Source organism: Vulpes vulpes, chromosome X (assembly GCF_048418805.1).
Source record: "Vulpes vulpes isolate BD-2025 chromosome X, VulVul3, whole genome shotgun sequence".
NCBI lineage: Eukaryota > Metazoa > Chordata > Mammalia > Carnivora > Canidae > Vulpes > Vulpes vulpes.
Genome location: NC_132796.1, coordinates 13,937,256 through 13,955,159, shown reverse-complemented (window position 1 = coordinate 13,955,159; position 17,904 = coordinate 13,937,256). Strand labels below are relative to the sequence as shown.

The following is a 17,904-nucleotide window of genomic DNA, read 5'->3' as shown; positions in this document are numbered from 1 at the left end:
AGAATTATACTTTCTTCAGTTGTTCTTTAGTTTTAAAATAAATGATTAAAAATTAAAAAGAAATTTTGAAAAAAAAAAAAGAAATTTTGTTCTGGACAAGATGGGTTAGACCCATTTCTCCCTACTTCCCCCTGCTAAGTACAACTATAAACCCTAGAAAGAACTCAAGAGGTAATCAAAGGAACACTCTAGAAGGTGGAAAGATAAAGGCAAGCTGTTTGGGGATCCTAGGACTGTAGGAACAATACAGCAGCAGAAATGACTTACATCTCCCTCTCCCCTTCCCACCCAAGAGAAGAAGGCAGCCCAGGCCTAGAACTTTCAGACCCTCAACCTAGCAACACAGGGCAGCCCAGGTGGGCTCGTTTCTTCACTAGATCAAAGAGTAGGCCTTCTGACAACACCAGGTGATCCTGACAGTGCTGGCAGGGGGGATTGATTAGGAGCCCCACTAAAAGCAAGCAGCTAAAGGAAGTGCTCTCCTTCCTTGCCAGACCTGAGACTCCTCCCTTGCCAAGAGACACCAAGTACTAGGTTGACACTGGTAAGAGAGATTCTGCTTTGTACAACAAGCTGCCTGGCTCAGGAAACATTCTTCATCCCAATGGGTCAGAGATTCCCTTCTTCAACCTAGAGACATCAGGATGTCTGACTGGGGCAACCCCTCTGTTCCCCTCAAGCAGCACCACAAGGGACCAGTGGGAGTTCCTGCAGCACCAGATAAACAAAGTACTCCAAAAAATACTGCAAAGGCTCTGAAAATTAAGCTGTCAATCAAGCCACACTAAAAAAATAGGTCAAGACCTGCATGCTAATCCTAAACAGATAACTACCTGCTGAAATAAAAGATTTAAATAGGACCTCGAGTCTCACAATATAATATTAAAAATGTCCAGGATACAATTGAAAGTCAGCCATTGTAAAAAAGAAAGAAAGAAAGAAGAAAGAAAGAAAGAAAGAAAGAAAGAAAGAAAGAGAAAATCACTCATTTTATTAAGAGCCAGAAAATCACAACTTGAATGAAAAAAAGACAATCAACTGATGCCAACAGTTGACTCAGATGTTAGAATTATCTCACAAGTTTAAAGTAGCCATCACAAAAAGCATCAACAGGCAATAACAAATTCTTGTGAAATCAATGAAAAAATAGAAAATCTCAGAAAAGAAATAAAGTTATGAAAAAGATTGAAATGGAAATCTTCTAGCTGAAAAATACAGTACCCAAAAATTTAAAACTTGCTAAATGAACTCAATACTAGAGTAAATGTGTCAGCAGATAGAATCATTGAATTTAAGACAAATTAATAAAATTTACCCAATCTGAAAAAGAAAATAGATTGGAAAAAAAATAGAATCTCAGGAGCCTGTGGAATGACAAAGAGAGCATTCATAGCATTGGAGTCCCAGAAGAAAAGGAGTAAGAGCATGGGCTGAAAGAATATTAGAAAAAATAATGACTTAAAACACTGCCAGTTGAGCAAAGGAAAACACACAGATACAAGAATCTGAGCAAGCCCCAACAGGCTAAATTTTTTTTTAATCATGTAAAAACAGCATAAGTAAACCTCTAAAAACTAAAGACAAAGATAAAATCTTGAAAGCAGCAGAAATGACACATTACCTATAAGGGAACACCAATTTGAAGAACAGTGGATTTCTTATCTGAAACCATGGAAGACAGAAGGAAGTGGTATGATACTTTTCAAGTTCTGGAAGGAAAGAATACCCTTTAGGTGTGAAGGGGAATCAAAACATTTGCAGATAAAGAAAAATCAAAAGAATTTGTTGCTACCAGACCTACACTTAAATAATGGCTACAGGAAGTTCTTCAAGCAGAAAGGAAGTTATAAGACAAGGAATCTTGAAGCATCAAGAAGGAAGAAAGTTAATTTTGTATCCTGCAACTTAGCTGAATTTGTTTATTAGTTCTAGTGGGTTTTTTTGATGGAGTCTTTAGGATTTTCTATATAAGATCACGTCATCTACAGAGATAATTATATTTCTTCCTTTCCAATTTAGGTGGTTATTTATTTATTTATTTATTTATTTTTGCCCAATTGCTCTCGATAGAACTTCCAGTATTATGCTGACTAGAAGTGAAGGTAAGCATCCTTGTCTTGTTCCCAATATTACAGGAAAAACTTTTACCTTTTCACCCTTGAGCATGAGTTAACTATGAGTTTGTCATATATGGCCTTTGCCATATTGAGATACATTCTTTCTATACCTAATTTGCTAAGAGTCTTTTCTATCATGAAAGGATGTTGAATTGTTCTATGTTTATTGAGATGATAGTGGCTTTTATAATTTGTGCTGTTAATGTGATGTATCCTGCTTATTGATTTGTATATGTTCAACCACCTTGCATCCCAGGGTTAAATTCCACTTGATCATGGTGTATAATCCTTTTAATGTGCTGTTGAGTTCAGTTGCTAGTATTTTGTTGAGGATTCTTGCATCTATGTTCATCAAAGATATAGGCCTGTGACTTTCTTATAGTGTGCTTGTCTGGCTTTGGTATCAGGGTAATGCTGGCATAGTAAAATGAGTTTGGAAATGTTCCCTCCTCTTCAATTTTTTGGAAGAGTTTGAGAAGGATTGGCACTAGTTCTTCTTTAAATGTTTGGTAGAATTCACCAGTGAAGCCATCTGGTCCTAGGCTTTTCTTTGTTGGGAGGTTTCTTTCATTACTGATTCAATCTCCTTACTCATTATTAGTCTGTTCAGATTTCCTGTTTCTTCATGATTTAGTCTCAGTAGGTTGTACCTTTCTAGCAATCTATCCATTTCTTCTAGGATATCCAATTTTTTGGCACATAATTTTTCATAGTAGTCTCTTGTGATCCTTTTTATTTTTGTGGTATCAATTGTGATGTCTCCTCTTTCATTTATAATGTATTTATTTGAATCTTTTCTTGGTCTAAAGCTTCATCAATTTTATCTTTTCAAGAAAAAAACCTCAATCCCATTGATCTTTTTTATTGTTTATCTAGTCTTTATCTCATTTATTTCTGCCCTTAACTTTATTATTTACTTTCTTGAACAATAGAAAGAGCAGCCATATGGGTGAATACAGTAGACTATCCTTCTACTCCCAAATTTTACAAATTGTATTTTATGATTGAAACAAAAGTTATAACACCATCTGATACTCAAGAAAATAATGGCTGAAAGTAATGAGAGTAAAGGGACCTAACTTGAAGTGACAAAATGTTGATGTGTTAGACTGTGCTACACCACCTATTTATGATATACTATCCAGAGCAACCACTAAGAACGCTATACAAAGAGACATTTAAAAACACTATGAAGAATGCAAGATGGATTCCTTAAAAATGTTCATGTAATCCACAGGATAACAAAAAGAGAAAGAAGAAACAATAAAAAAATAATAAAGTGGCAGACTTAAGCTCTATCAGTAATTATCTTAAATGTAAATTGTCTCAATACACCAATAAAAATGCAGACTCTGTGAATGACTTAAAAAACAGGACCAAATATATGCAGTTTATCAAAAAAATCACTTCAAATTTTATGTTATAGGAGGTTGAAAGTAAAAAAGATGGAAACAGATCTATATAAGCATTAATTAAAACAATTAGGAGAGGCTATATTAATATCAGATAAAGTAGACAGATGAAAGCAAAATATCAGATGAAAGCAAATTAGCAAAGACAGAGAGGGGCATTATATAATAATGAAAGGGTCAAAACATTTATTAGCTATAATGACTCTAGCTATGTATGCATCAAACAGCAGAGCCTTAAAATGAATGAAGCAAAACTAATAGACCTGAAAATTGAAATAGACCAGTTCACAATTAGAGTCAGGGACTTCAACATTTGCCTCTCAGCAATTGAAGAATTAATTGTTAGTCAGAAAATCAAAGAGGATATAGAAAATCTGAACAACATAATCAACCAACAGTATCTAATTGGTATATATAAAACACTCTACTCAACAATAGCATCCATGTAACAGTCACCAAAATAGACAATATCTAGAGCCGTAAAACAAAATTCAACAAATTTTAAAGCATTGTGATCATACTTAGCATGTTTTCTGACCATATGGAATCAAACTAGTAACCAATAACAGGAAAAAAAAGAACAAGAAAATGTCTAAACATCTGAAAATTAAGCACTCCTAAATAATTCAAGTGTCAAAGAGGATATTTCCAATGAAATAAAAAACTACAGAAAAAAAAGTGAAAATAAAAACACAACAGAAGAAAACATATGGGATGCAGCTAAAGCAGTGCTGAGAGGGAAATTTATAGCAGAAAAAAGGTAAGATCAAAAATCAATAACCAAAGTTTCTATCTCAAGAAACTAGGAAAAGAACAAAATAAACAATAGCAAGATGAAATGAAATTGAAAAGAGGAAAATAACAGTAAAAATTAGTGAATTAAAATTTTGGTTCAAAAAAATAATGTTGATAAAGTTCTAATACAGCTGATACGAATGGAAATAGAAAAGAAATAAGTCACCAATATCAGTAAATTAATATAACTACAGATCTTATTAATCATTTAAAAATTAATGAAGGAATACTACAAGCAATTTATACCAATACATTTAACAACTTAGAAGACATAGACTGATCCTTCTAAAATCACAAGCTACCAAAACAAAATAGATATTCTGAATAGTCCTCTGATGACTAAAGAAACTGAATTTGTAATTTTAAAACCCCCTCCAATAGAATTCTTTGGGCCCAGTTTCTTTTTTAAAAAAAATAATTTAAAAAAAATTTTTAAAAATATTTTATTTATTCATTTGACACAGAGAGAGAGTGTGTACAAACAGGGGGAGCAGCAGGCAGAGGGAGAGGAAGAGGGAGAAGCAGGCTCCCCAAGGAGCAGGGAGCCCAATGTGGGGCTTATCCTGGGACTGTGGGATCATGTCCTGAGTTAAAGACAGATGCTTAACCGACTGAGCCACCCAGGCACCCCTCAGGCCCAGTTTCATAAGAGAATCTCACCACACATTTAAAGAAGACTTAACACCAATTATACAAATCTTTTCCAGACAATAGAAGAGGAGGAAAATTTTCCAATTTATTTTATGAAGCAAATGTTACTCTGACACCAAAACTAGAACAGCCAGTACCCCCCAAAACCCGAAAACAAAACCAAAACCAAAAAAACTACTCACCAATATTGTTCATGAACTTAGACACAGAAGTCCTCCACAAAATATTAGCAGATCAAATTAAACAATGTATAAAAAGAATACACCATGACCAAGTGGAATTTATTCCAGATATGCAAGTCTGGTTCAACATTCAAAAACATACTAATGCTGATGTTTGACAAAAGAGCAAACGCAATACAATGGAGTAAAGACAGTCTCTTCAGCATATGATGCTGGAACAACTGGACATTCACAAACAAAAAAATTAACCTAGGCACAGACCTCACACCTTTCACAAAAATTCGCTCAAAGTAGATCATAGACCTTAACATAAAATGCAACTATAAAACTTCCAGAAGATAACATAGGAGAAAACCTAGATGAACTTGGGAATGGCAGTGACTTTTTAGATAAACCAAAGAGAGAAATAATTGGTAAGCTGGACTTTTTTAGAATTAAAAGTTCTGCTCTGCAAAAGACAGTGCCAAGAGAATCGGAAGACAAGGCTGGGAGAAAAGATTCTCAAAAGACACATCTGATGAAGGACTGTTATCCAAAAATACAAAGAACTCTTAAAATTCAACCATAAGAAACAACCAAATTAAAAAATGGCCAAAGACCTTAACAAACCCCTCACCAAAGAAGATGTACAGATGGCAAATAAACATATAAAAAGGTGCTTCATATTATATGTTATAAGGGAAAGGCAAGTTAAAACAACAGTGAGATCCCACTACACACCTATTAGAATGCCAAAATCTGAAACACTGACAACACCAAATGCTAGTGAGGATGTGGGGCAACGGGAACTCTCATACATTGCTGGTGGGAATTAAAAATGGTCCAGCTACTTTGGAGGACAGTTGGGTAGTTTCTTATAAAACTGAACATGCTCTTACCTTAGGATTCAGCAATCGCACTTCTTGGTATTTACCCAAAGGAGCTGAAAGCATGTCCACACAAAAACCCGCAGATGGATAGTTGGAGCAGCTTTATTCATCATTGCCAAAACCTCAAAGCAACTGAGATGCCCATCAGTAAGCGAATGGATAAATAAACCATGCTACGTGCAGACAATGGAATATTATTCAGCACTTAAAAGAAGTGACCTATAAGGCCATGGAAAAACATGGAAGAACTTTAAATGCATATTACTAAGTGAAAGAAGCCAATCCCAAAGTCTACATACTTATGGTTCCAATATATGACATTCTGGAAAAGACAAAACTATGGAGACAGTAAAGAGATCAGTAGTTGCAGGGGTTAGGGGAGAGAGGAGGGATGAATAGCTGAAGCACGTAGGATCTTTAGGGTAGTTAGAGTACTCTGTATGGTGTTATAATGATGGAGATATGTCATTATACATTTGTCAAAATCTATAGAAGGTGCAACACTAAGAATGAAATCAAAGACTTTGGGTGATTATGATGTATCAGTGTAGGTTCTTCAGTTACAACTGTACCAGTACAAATGTACTGTACTGTACTTCAGTACAAATGTACCAGTCTTATGAATGATATTGATAATGGGGGAGGAGGCTATGCAGGTGGAGGGGTTGCAGCTATATGGGAAATCTATACCTTCCTCTCAATTTTTCTGTGAACCTAAAACTGCTCTAAAAAAAATAGTCTTTTAAAAAATAAATCAATGTAATATATCATATCAACAGACTAAAGAAAAAAATCAGTTAATCACTAGCAATTGATACAGAAAACACATTTCTAAAAGATTTTTATTTATTTATTCATGACACACACAGAGGCAGAGACGCAGGCAGAGGGAGCAGGCCTCCCGGAAGGAGCCCAATATGGGACTCGAACCTGGATCCCGGGATCAGACCAAAGGCAGACGCTCAACCCCTGAGCCACCCAGGCGTCCCAGAAAACACATTTAACAAGATTAAACACTCATTCATGATCAAAAAAAACTCTCAGTGTTTTCTTCTTTCCTAAGATTGCTTTGGCTATTCGGGGGCTTCTGCAGTTGTATAAGAATATGAGGATGATTTCTTCTATTTCTATGAGAAACGCCATTGGAATTTTGATAGGGATTACATTGAATTTTTAATTTACTTTAGGTAGTATTGGACATTTTAATAATATTAGCTCTTCCAGTGCAAGAACACAGGAGATCTCTCCATTAACTTGTATCTTCATTGATTTATTTTCATTGTTGTATTACAGTTTTCAATGTACAGAACTTTCACCTCCTTGGTGAAATTTACTCCAAAGTATTTTATTCCTTTTGATGTTATTGGAACTGGGATGCCCCCCCACCAGCTTCTTTTTCAGATAGTGTATTGTTACTTTACAGAAACACAGCTGGTTTGTGTATATCGATTTCGTATCTTATGACTTGACTAAATTTGTTTATTAGTTCTAACAGTTTTTGGTGGAGTCTAGAGCTTTTTCTTTTTTGAAGTTTTTTTATTTTTTTATATTTATTTTTTTTTTGTTTTTTTAAAGGTTTTTTTAAAAATAGATTTTATTTACTGTATTTTTATTTTTTTAAAAGATTCTATTTATTTATTAATGAGAGACAGAGAGAGACAGAGAGGCGGGGCAGAAACATAGGCAGAGGGAGAAGCAGGGTCCTTGTGGGGAGCCTGATATAGGACTCAATCCTAGGATCCTGGGATCACGTCCTGAGCCAAAGGCAGACACTCAACCACTGAGCCACCCAGGCATACCGATTTTATTTATTTTAGAAAGAGGGAGAGAACATGAGCAGGGGGAAGGGCAGAGAAAGAGAGAGAATCTCAAGCAGACTCTGCTGAGCATAGGCCCGACATGGGGCCTGACCCCACGACCATGAGATCATCACCTGAGCTGAAATCAAGAGTTGGATGCTTCACCAACTGTGCCAACCCAGGAGTCCCTAGGGTTTTTTCTATATAACATCAGGTCATCTGCAAAGAGACAATCTAGTATCTTCTTTTTGAGTTGTGATGCCTTTTATTTCTTTTTCTTACCCAATTGCTCTAGTTAGGACTTCCAGTACTCTGTTGAATATAAGTGAAGAGAGTAGGCACCCTTGTGTTATTTCTAGTCTTAGAGGAAAAACTCTTAGCTTTTTACTGTTGTGTATGATATTAGCTATGGACTTGTCATTTATGGCCTTTATTATGTTAAGGTGTATTCTTTCTATACCTCATCTATTGAGAGATTTTTATCGTGAAAGGATGTTGAATTTTTTCAAATGCTTTTTTCTACATCTACTGAGATGATCATATGGTTTTTAGCCTTCATTCTGATAATGTGGTGCATCATGCTTATTGATTTCTGTATGTTGAACCATCTTTGCACCCAAGAGATAAATGAAATCACAAAAGACCCCAAATAGCCAAAACAATCTTGAGCAAGAAGAACAAAACTGGAGGCATCACACTTCCTAGTTTCAAATTATATTTCAAAGCTATAGTAATCAAAACACTATGATACTGGCATAAAAACAGACACATAGATCAGTGGAACATACAGATGGCTCCAAAATAAACCCCCACACATATATAGTCAACTAATCTTTTTGACAAGGGCACCTAGAATACACAATAGGGGAAGAATAGTCTCTTCAATAAATGGTGTTGGGAAAACTGGATATACACACATAAAAGAATGAAATTGGACCCTTATTTTATGCCATACACAAAAAGTAACTCAAAATGGATTAAAAATTTAAATGCAAGACCTGAAGCTAAAACTCCTAAAAGAAAACATGGAGAAAAAGCTCCTTGACATTGGTCTTGGCCATGATTTTTTTATATGACATTGAAAGCACAAGCAACCAAAGCAAACATCAACAAGTGGGACTGCATCTAACTAAAAAGTTTTTAGGCAGCAAAGGAAACAATGAACAAAATGAAAAGGCAACATAGAGAATGAGAAAAAAATATTTGCAAACCATGTATCTGAGGTATAGAAGAGGCTAATATCCAAAATATATAAGGAACTCATTATAAGTCAATAGCAAAAAAACACAAATAATACAATTAAAAATGGGCAAAGGACCTGAATAGATATTTTTCCAACGAAGACATACAAGTAGCCAACAGGTACATGAAAAAGTGGTCAACAGAACTAATCATCAGGGAAATGCAAATCAAAAGCAGAATGAGATATCATTTCACCTATTAAGACAGCTATTATGAAAAAGACAAGAATAAAAAATGTTGAGAGTGTGAGGAGAGACCCTTTGTGTGCTGCTGGTGGGAATGTAAATTGGTACAGCCCTCATGGAAAACAATATGGAGGCTCCTCCAAAAAATTAAAAGTAGAGGGGCACCTGGGTGGCTCAGTCAGTTAAGCATCTGACTCGATCTTAGCTCAGGTCTTGATCTCAGGGTCATAGGTTCAGGCCCCTCATTGGGCTCCATGCTGGACATGGAGCCTACTTTAAAAAAAATAATTAAAAATAGAGCTCCCATATAATCCAGGAGTCCTACTTTTGGGATTTGTTTGTTGCTGTTGTGACTTGCATTTACATTGTATTAAATAAAGGACACATACACACAAATAAGATGCAAATACTATTATTTAATTAATAAGTGTGTGAAAGCAATAAACGGATGAGGTATACAAGTATACCTTAGGTATACAAGTAGAAAGCACAAAAATGGACTACCTCTCTAGTAATCAGTGAAATCTAGTTTAAAACAAAATAAGACAAATATTTTGGCCTATGCTGGGCCCAAATGATTTACTCGTAAAGCAAGTACTCTCAGAGCTCATACTTAGTGGAATATCGGTTTTAAAATCAGTTTGGCAGCATGTAAATGTTTCTGTGTCTGCCCCAGAAATATTACAGCTGTGTATTTATTATGAGAAATAATTATTAATGGGAACATTGATATACACAAAGAAACTAATTGCAGTGCTCGTTACAATAGCAGAATTTGGAAGTAGCCCACACTTCCAATAGTAGGGGAAAAGCTAAGTATATGGTGATGAATGTACTTGATAAAACCGTTCACTGAACCATTGAAAATGTCTGTTTTGATTATGAAATATTATCAGAATGCTATGGGAAATGCTTATTGGTTGAAGATATTAAGAAACAAGAGCGGGAGTAAAATCATATGTAATATTATTTCTGATGGGTAAGTGCTGTAAAGAGAAAAACTTGAAGGGAATATACAGATCATCGAGAGGGGTTATGAGTGAATGTTTATACTGACGATAGAATAGCCTGTTACACTTATATATAATTTTTAATGAATGTTACAATGAAAAAATCATTTTAAAAGAATAAAGTATATGTAACCTAAAGTATTTCTGTATTAATTATGATTTTTTTCTAAAGCAATACTGTCATTTTCAAAAGGTCACCTTATTTGTAAAATGTTCTTCAAAAAAGCAAAAACAATCACTATAAATCTCTAATGAAGATACATCTAAGGAGAAGGAGTGAAGGAGGTAGTCGAGGATGGTGGTAGTCTGCAACTTATGCAAATGCTCTTGCCAAGTTTGGGGGCATTCCCTGTAAGGTGGAATGTCCGTGACTGAGAAACCAGCTCTGTCCCATGCAGACAGCAACGTGGCCATCACAGACTGGTGGGAAATTCTTTAGTGAGTGGGACCAGGTGGTGGAGCTGAATGTTCGGTGGAAGGCACGAGAGCCAGGCAGAGAAGCAGACCCTGAAGTCTGATCCTAGGGCTGAGGCCAGTGTGGGAGGGGGTCACGGAGAGGATGACTGGGGAGTGCTGTGACTCAACTTGGTGGCTGAGCGACGCCTTGGGAACACAAGGAGCTTGGACGGGAGATCCTGTGTCATGTCCCACCCGACACACTGCTGGTCTGGTTCCGAAATTGGGCAGGCATAATCGTAGGGTTGAAGAGCATGAGAGGAGTCACCTGCGAGGGGCCGAGGTGGGCAGGGGCTGACGCTGAGCAATCTCCCAGGAGCCTGGATGTGGACCTGGCACAGAGAGGCCACAAATGCAAAGGACAGCAAGGAAAGCTGCCAGCCGTCCTGGCAAGAGAGATTTCACTCTTGTTCTCTTCTCCTCCTTCTCTGAAATTGTTCTGCTCATAAAATTCTAGATTTTGAGAAATTCTAGCTGCTGAAGACAGCATGATTAAAGCCCCTTCTATATTATACATGCTGCCCTGTTCCCAAATGAAGGACCTCGTCAACCCGTTTCACCTCTTGAACTTATAGCAACAGAAACTTTGTCAGTGATGTTGGAGAGACTTGCCATATGTGAACTGGACACACCCAACAGGCCGCCCCCACTGGAGGGTTACGGGAGCAGGCGATCACCTGGGGGCGGGGACCATTTGTGACATTGCCGGCCACCTTCTGGTTTGTTTGTAAACAGCGTGCTAGCTGGGTCGGGTAGGTTGGATCTAGGAGGGAGGTAATCACTCCCAACAACCCACCGGTTTGCTGGCTGAGAAAGCCCTCCGTAGCTCTTCTTCCAAGAGACAATGGCAGAGATAGACCCTTGCTGTCACCACAGCGCCGGGACAGGGGACGGTGGTTTCAGGCCAGCGGGGATATTTAGGGGTGGCTGCTTACTGTCTCCTTTAACATGAACACTGCCGCCGTGGAGTGTCTCCGCAGTTATTTGTTATGATTGCTTTGGACGATAGTCTGATTGTCGATGACCGTCACCCAGGGCAACTTGAAGAGTTTCCCCTTCTTACTGAGAGATCGATCTGGTTCATTATTTGAATACATTTTTAAGAAAGGAAAGGTAAGTCTGACACCTGGAGAGAGAAGAGGACTTGGCTTGTGTAAAGCTGTGTGTGTGTGTGTGTGTGTGTGTGTGTGTGTACTGAACATCATTTTCCCCGTCGGAAGGCTGGGTCGTGTGGGGTCATCTCTGAGCCTGCCTGTTCTTGGTCCTTCATGTGCCGGTATTTTCAAACACCCTCGTGTTATACAGCACTCCCCAGCATTGTTTTCCCATCCAGCAAAATAATTTAGCTCTCCAAAACCAAATCTGAGTCTATTTTCCTCTTAATCAAAATCCACTACCTATTATTTCATGCCCCATGACTCCAGGTCTCTTTCCCGGCTTTAATTTTTGTTTCTGGTCCCCTTTTGCTGATAAACATGCACTCTTCTTTGTCTCATGCAGCCCGGCTCCTCGCTTAGCTTGTACGGAGCTCCCCACTAATGTGGACAAACCCTGATAGCCTCAGGTGACAGTCACATGGCTCCAAACCCAGTCTGGCCACCTGCTTCCTCCACATGGAAAAGGAAGGTTGTAAGGCTCGTACTAGGTAAGGGGTATTGAAGCCCCTTGGGAATAAGAGACCAAAGCACAATGTGAGGGGAGGGAATCGTGATTAGCCATCGCTTACTGAAGGCGTCTTACCTAGAGAGAAGGAAGGTGGGTTCTGTGGGAGATGTAGGCCATGCCCCCCTCCCCATGATGACAGTCAGGTCACAAAGTTGGGACTTCATGGGGAAGACAGCTAGAGAGAGCAGAGCAAATCCACTCAGAGCACTGAGAGAGCCAGAGATAGAACTAAGCTCTCCTGCCCCTGGCCCCTGGGCACAGGACTCTGAGCCCTTTGTTGAGGCAGGAGCGGGCCTGGGAGGCGCTGCTGGGATGAGAACCACCACGTACGGGGCAGCCCTTCCAACTTGGGCAGAGCTGTGGGCTTCAACCGTCTTCTTATTTATACTTGTCCTTAAAGTCAGATGACAATATCAATTGCTCACCTACTTCCTCTCTCCGCTTGTTTTTGTCACACCTCTTGATTCCAGGATGGCCCCTACCCCATCTGGGACGAAGCAAAACAGAACAAAATTAAAACAATTCTGTAACTGCACGTATGTCTTAGGATGCTTTCAATCGCAAGCAATGGAGATCTGACTCCAAGAAGCTGAGGCTATGAGACAGTGTAGTAACCTATACAACCGGGACTGCGAGTTCAGGCGGCTCCAGAAGTGGTTAGTTGCTCCAGCTGTTCAGTAACATCATCAGAGTTTTAGGCTCTTTCTCTGCCTTTGTTGTGCCACCTTGAGCACCAGCTGCCTCCTAGGCCTGGCTCCTAGCATCATCATGACCATTCATCCTGCTCCGGTGGGAAGACCCAGTTTATGCCTTTTGCCCTGACCGTGAGTCATGGCAACCCATTCACTCTCGGCAGTGTCCCAGGGTGGATGATCAGATATATGATCACCTGCATTATGTTTTTGTTGCCACTTGCAAATGTGGTTCCATTATCTACAGTCCATTGGGTCAGGGAGAGTGGCTTTCCTGGAAGAGTCAGAACTCACCCATAGGGCCCCAAGCAGATCTCTCCTCTCGTCTGTTTGGTCCACATTATAGAAGGAGGGATGCCATTTGCCTCGGATCAAGTGGTCCCCACCCTAAAGCTAGGCTCAGATCCAAGGCATATCGTTCCATGGAGAGGGATGGACACCTGAACAACATTAGGGTTCTCTTCGGAAAGAGGAATGCAGACTGGAGCGGCCACAAGCAAAATCCTTTAAAATGGGCCTGCTTCTTATTCCTGACAGTTTCTCAAAATCCTCTGAGGTCAAATGCTCTCCTGATTGTGAGGCTAGATTATGAGAGACTTCAGTGCAGAGCAAGGACAGTACTTTATTACTCTGTGTGTTTCAGCGTGTACTTTTCCTCCTGCGAAGTCACAACTGTTTGCGATGTGCTTGTGGGATGCCTATCTGAAGAACCAGCTGGCATATCCTTTGATCTGGTCTTCGCTAAAATTGGCAGAGACTTCATATGAATGTACTGTACCCTTCGGATAAAATCAAGACATAATACAATTCATATAAAATCTTCAAGTGAAGGCTACTTGAAGTTTCCATGCAGACCACGTTAAAGGTCTCGGTTCTATCAAATAGTGGCCTTTGAATGTTCCTCAGGTAGAAAAGTCTTTCTTACTGGACTGTTTCTCTGAATGCTTTCCATCTTCTTCCCCCAAGCCTGGGTTTCATTTCAATCCTCTGCTTTAATTACCCCTTGCACATTTTTTTTCTTCAGCATTTGCCCCTTTGCATTGTGATCATGTTTTCAGATGCCTGCCTCACTCGATCACTTATAGTGGTAAATACTATTGACCACTAATTTTTTTTAAAGGCTCTCAATTTTAAATACATGATTCAAATTTAGTAAGATATAGATTCCCTAAGAATTTTTTGAAAGCAACGGGCCCTTTTCCCCAGACACATTCACACCCATGAGTCACAACCCCAGGGCTTCCTGGCACTCCTTAGAGAAACCCACCGTGATGTTTATGCAGATCATGTCAAATCATGTCGGCATTACTACAGGGTGATGGACTCAGCCACCGACTCAAGTCACATATGTCTTCCACAGAGCTTAATACTCACTGGTTCAGCCAGCATACGGGACCCAACAACTCCCAAATTTAGGTCTTCAGCTTAGATCTTGACCTTCTGCTCCTGCACATGCCTACTGGACTTGTCTATGTGGTTACCCAGAGGGCACTTCCCACTCAGGAGGCCCTAACCAGAACTCCCTGGAGCAGACACAGATGGTGCTCCACCCACGTCCCCTGGATGCTACCATCCTAGTGTGTTCCACAGACATCCAGCTGCCGGTATCTTCTCTCTCGACCTGAGAAAGACTCTCTGCCTATGCTAGGTGGCAGGCCAGAACTGCCAGAAAACCAGCATTCCCTGGGCAGCCCTCAACCGGCTTCCTCTTTGTGGGACTGTTCTGAAGTGGGTGTTTTGTATCATATCCAAGAGTTTGCCCATGGAATTAACCTCCACAGTGGTAACTGGCCTTGATAACGTATCCCCATTGGCTGCCATCCCTCTGTCTGCCTCCCCCACTCCCCTACCAGTGTCTCCCTTCACCTTCCAAATCAACTTTCTGCACTAGAATCCTTGTCTCAGGATCTGCTTCTGGGGGAACATACAGCATTCATCATCGCCAGTCCCAAATCTGCTTCTCTCCCTAGGACCTCTATTGCAGTGACCACACCCCAGCCCACCCTGTCACCAATTCTGAAAGCCTGGTGCCAGGGACCCTAACTCCTCCTGTTTCCTCCATCATTGAATCCTTTCAGTTCTGCAGCCTGAGTAGAACTTGACTCAAGTTCTTACTCTTCATCTCTGCTGGTACTACCTTGAGTCAAACTCTGATAATTGCCACAGCTTCTCTCACCTGGTCTTCCTGCTACCGACCTTACTCCCTCCAGTTGGCCCTTCACACCCACCAGCAGAGTGTGCATTCCTCAACCCAACTCTTTCTTGGTTCACCCCCTTGCTTAAAGTCTTCATTGGCTCCCCGTTGACTACCAAAAAAAAGCTCCTTTAAACGACAGATCGGGGACCTCGGCTGCCCCCCAGCCTCCTCCACCTCCACCCCTGCTATTCTTCACAGCCTCTGTTCCAGTCCCACAAAATATCTGCAGCCTCCAGAATGTGCTGTGCATCTGAGCTTTGGTGCCTGCTGTTCCTTTCATTTGTAATGTCTTTCCCTTACTTTGAAAAACTCCTATTTATTTCTCAATGCTCTGCTCTTGTCACCATCTCCGTGCAGTCCTTTCTGACTGCTCTGCCCCAAGCCATTCTTGACTCTTCCCATCATGAGGCTAGCCCCACTCCTTTGGGGGTTCACTGAGTCCATGTGACAACTTCTCATGCACCGTATAGTGTCACAGTGCATCATTAACAGTTCATTTATTAGCCTCTGAGCTCCTTGGGGTCAGCAACCCTATGTTAACCATCTCTCTAACTGCAGCCCTTAGCTCAGTGACTGGCATACAACAGGTGCTTAATAGATGTTGATTGGATAAATAAAGGAATCATCCATCTGGCAAGTATGTGAAAACTAGATTATGAGGAGATGCTGTATTAGAAAAGCAAGATATAGATAAAAGAATCAGATCTGACCTGGGAAGTTTCTCGAGTCCTTACTTAAAATCCCCAATCCTTAAAATCAGAGGTCTCAAAAATCACCGTGGGCAGCCCTGGAAGATTTTTTGGGCTCTTTCCTGCTATTTGGGCATATCCTTTCTTCCCTCCATTTTCTTGGGCATCCCTTTAACCGTATGAATACAATTCTTCCATATTAATGTCTTAGTTCTGTCCCAGACATCTCCTCCCCACTCCAGACCTGCTCTATAATTATGGACTTCTCTTTTTTCCGTCTCTCTGCAAGGGCAGTCGCGATGAAAATACAGAAGGGTGCCACTGTACACTTCTGTGGGACCATAATGCCTGTTTATTATGCATTAATCTGAATCAATATAGTCTTTCCTGAAAACATAAGCTCCTCAAAGGGCAGCAAATATGAATCACAACTGCCAGCGAGGATCAAACATTAACCCAGGGTTGTGATGAGGCCAACAAAAGAAATAGGCTAGTAATTGCCTTCCAGGATATCAATCCCTACCTTATACACACATACCCCCTCAGCACACACAAAACCTTTATGGATCTTTCATCCATGAACTTGCCCAATTATAATTGCCCAGCTGTGTCTTTAGTTGTATTCTGGCTAGGTCCTGGCAACAGAGACCTCACATACCTGTTCCAAGGATTCGGGACCGTCATGAGATCTCTAGAGGAAGTCTTTGGCTACTGGAAGGGCTGAAGACACATTCACAGACATATTTCCACAGGTATCATTAATGACTCGAAGCCGATTTAAGACCTCAAGAGCCTGACCAAAACAAGTGGGAACCGGTACTTTCTGCTGATATTCATTATTATCAACTCTTAAACTTGTACTGTGTGTCTTTCTGCCTCTATGTCAACTCGGTACTTCTTAATTTAACTGGGGTTTTTTTTTTTCCCCAAAAGAGGAAATTCAGTATCAAGGAATGGTACCTTCAAGATTGCGTCTTTCTTAGGAACAGTAGGCACAGTGCCTGGAGCCCACAATACTTTTAGGAGCCCATAGAAATGTTTTCATTTCTTTTAAAATCAAAAGAAAAGATGATCTTCTAGGTCGAAGAAAATGTATTAGCGTGTAATATTAATATATTTGTCTTTACACCAATGCAATCATAAAATGTAACTTGTAGGTTTTTTTTTTTTTAATGGAGGAGGGAACCCACAAAGGCAAAAGCGTCCACACAAGTCATATGTGGCCCTGGTCTCTACCACATCATGCTCGCAACACAACAAAGTTAGAATAGAACCTCTGAGGCACCAGTTCAGGTTCCCATAGCAATTATAAACTTGCCAGGCTGCCCTCTATGTCTTTCACATTGTGTGTGGCCACCCCAAATTCTTTTTTTTTAATAAATTTTTATTTATTTATGATAGTCACACACACAGAGAGAGAGGCAGAGACACAGGCAGAGGGAGAAGCAGGTTCCATGCACCGGGAGCCTGACGTGGGATTTGATCCCTGGTCTTCAGGATCGCGCCCTGGGCCAAAGGCAGGCGCCAAACCGCTGTGCCACCCAGGGATCCCCCACCCGAAATTCTACAAGAAGGAAGTCATGGTTACTAGTCGTGGTGTTGGGATGGAGGATTGATCATGCAAAGGAGACCTAGAATTAGACTGCTCTCTGCTCTGATTGAAGTAACTTCAGCTCTGCCGTTCTCTCAAATATGTTCGTCCTGTTTTTATTTCCAGAAAAAAAAAAAAAACTACATCTGTAGGGATTCCTTAACCCAGTGCAGTTGCTTCTTTTGGTCTCTTAAAATATTTATAGGATTTAGGGTTTTTATTTTATTTTCAAACGGTCACTAGTGCTGCTAATACCTATTCCGTATTTACTGGCTAGCAACCATGTATTCAGTCATCTCTGCAACTCCAGGTTTTAGCCTCGGTGTCTGGCAAACACCAGGTGCTTAAGAAA

General features: G+C 40.0%; 1 protein-coding gene across 2 annotated transcripts in view; it reads left to right on the top strand.

The window, feature by feature from the left end:
• RAI2 (retinoic acid induced 2) overlaps positions 1–17,904 on the top strand; it is a 387,183-nt gene that overhangs the window by 307,722 nt on the left and 61,557 nt on the right. The gene's annotated exons all lie outside the window — the stretch shown is intronic.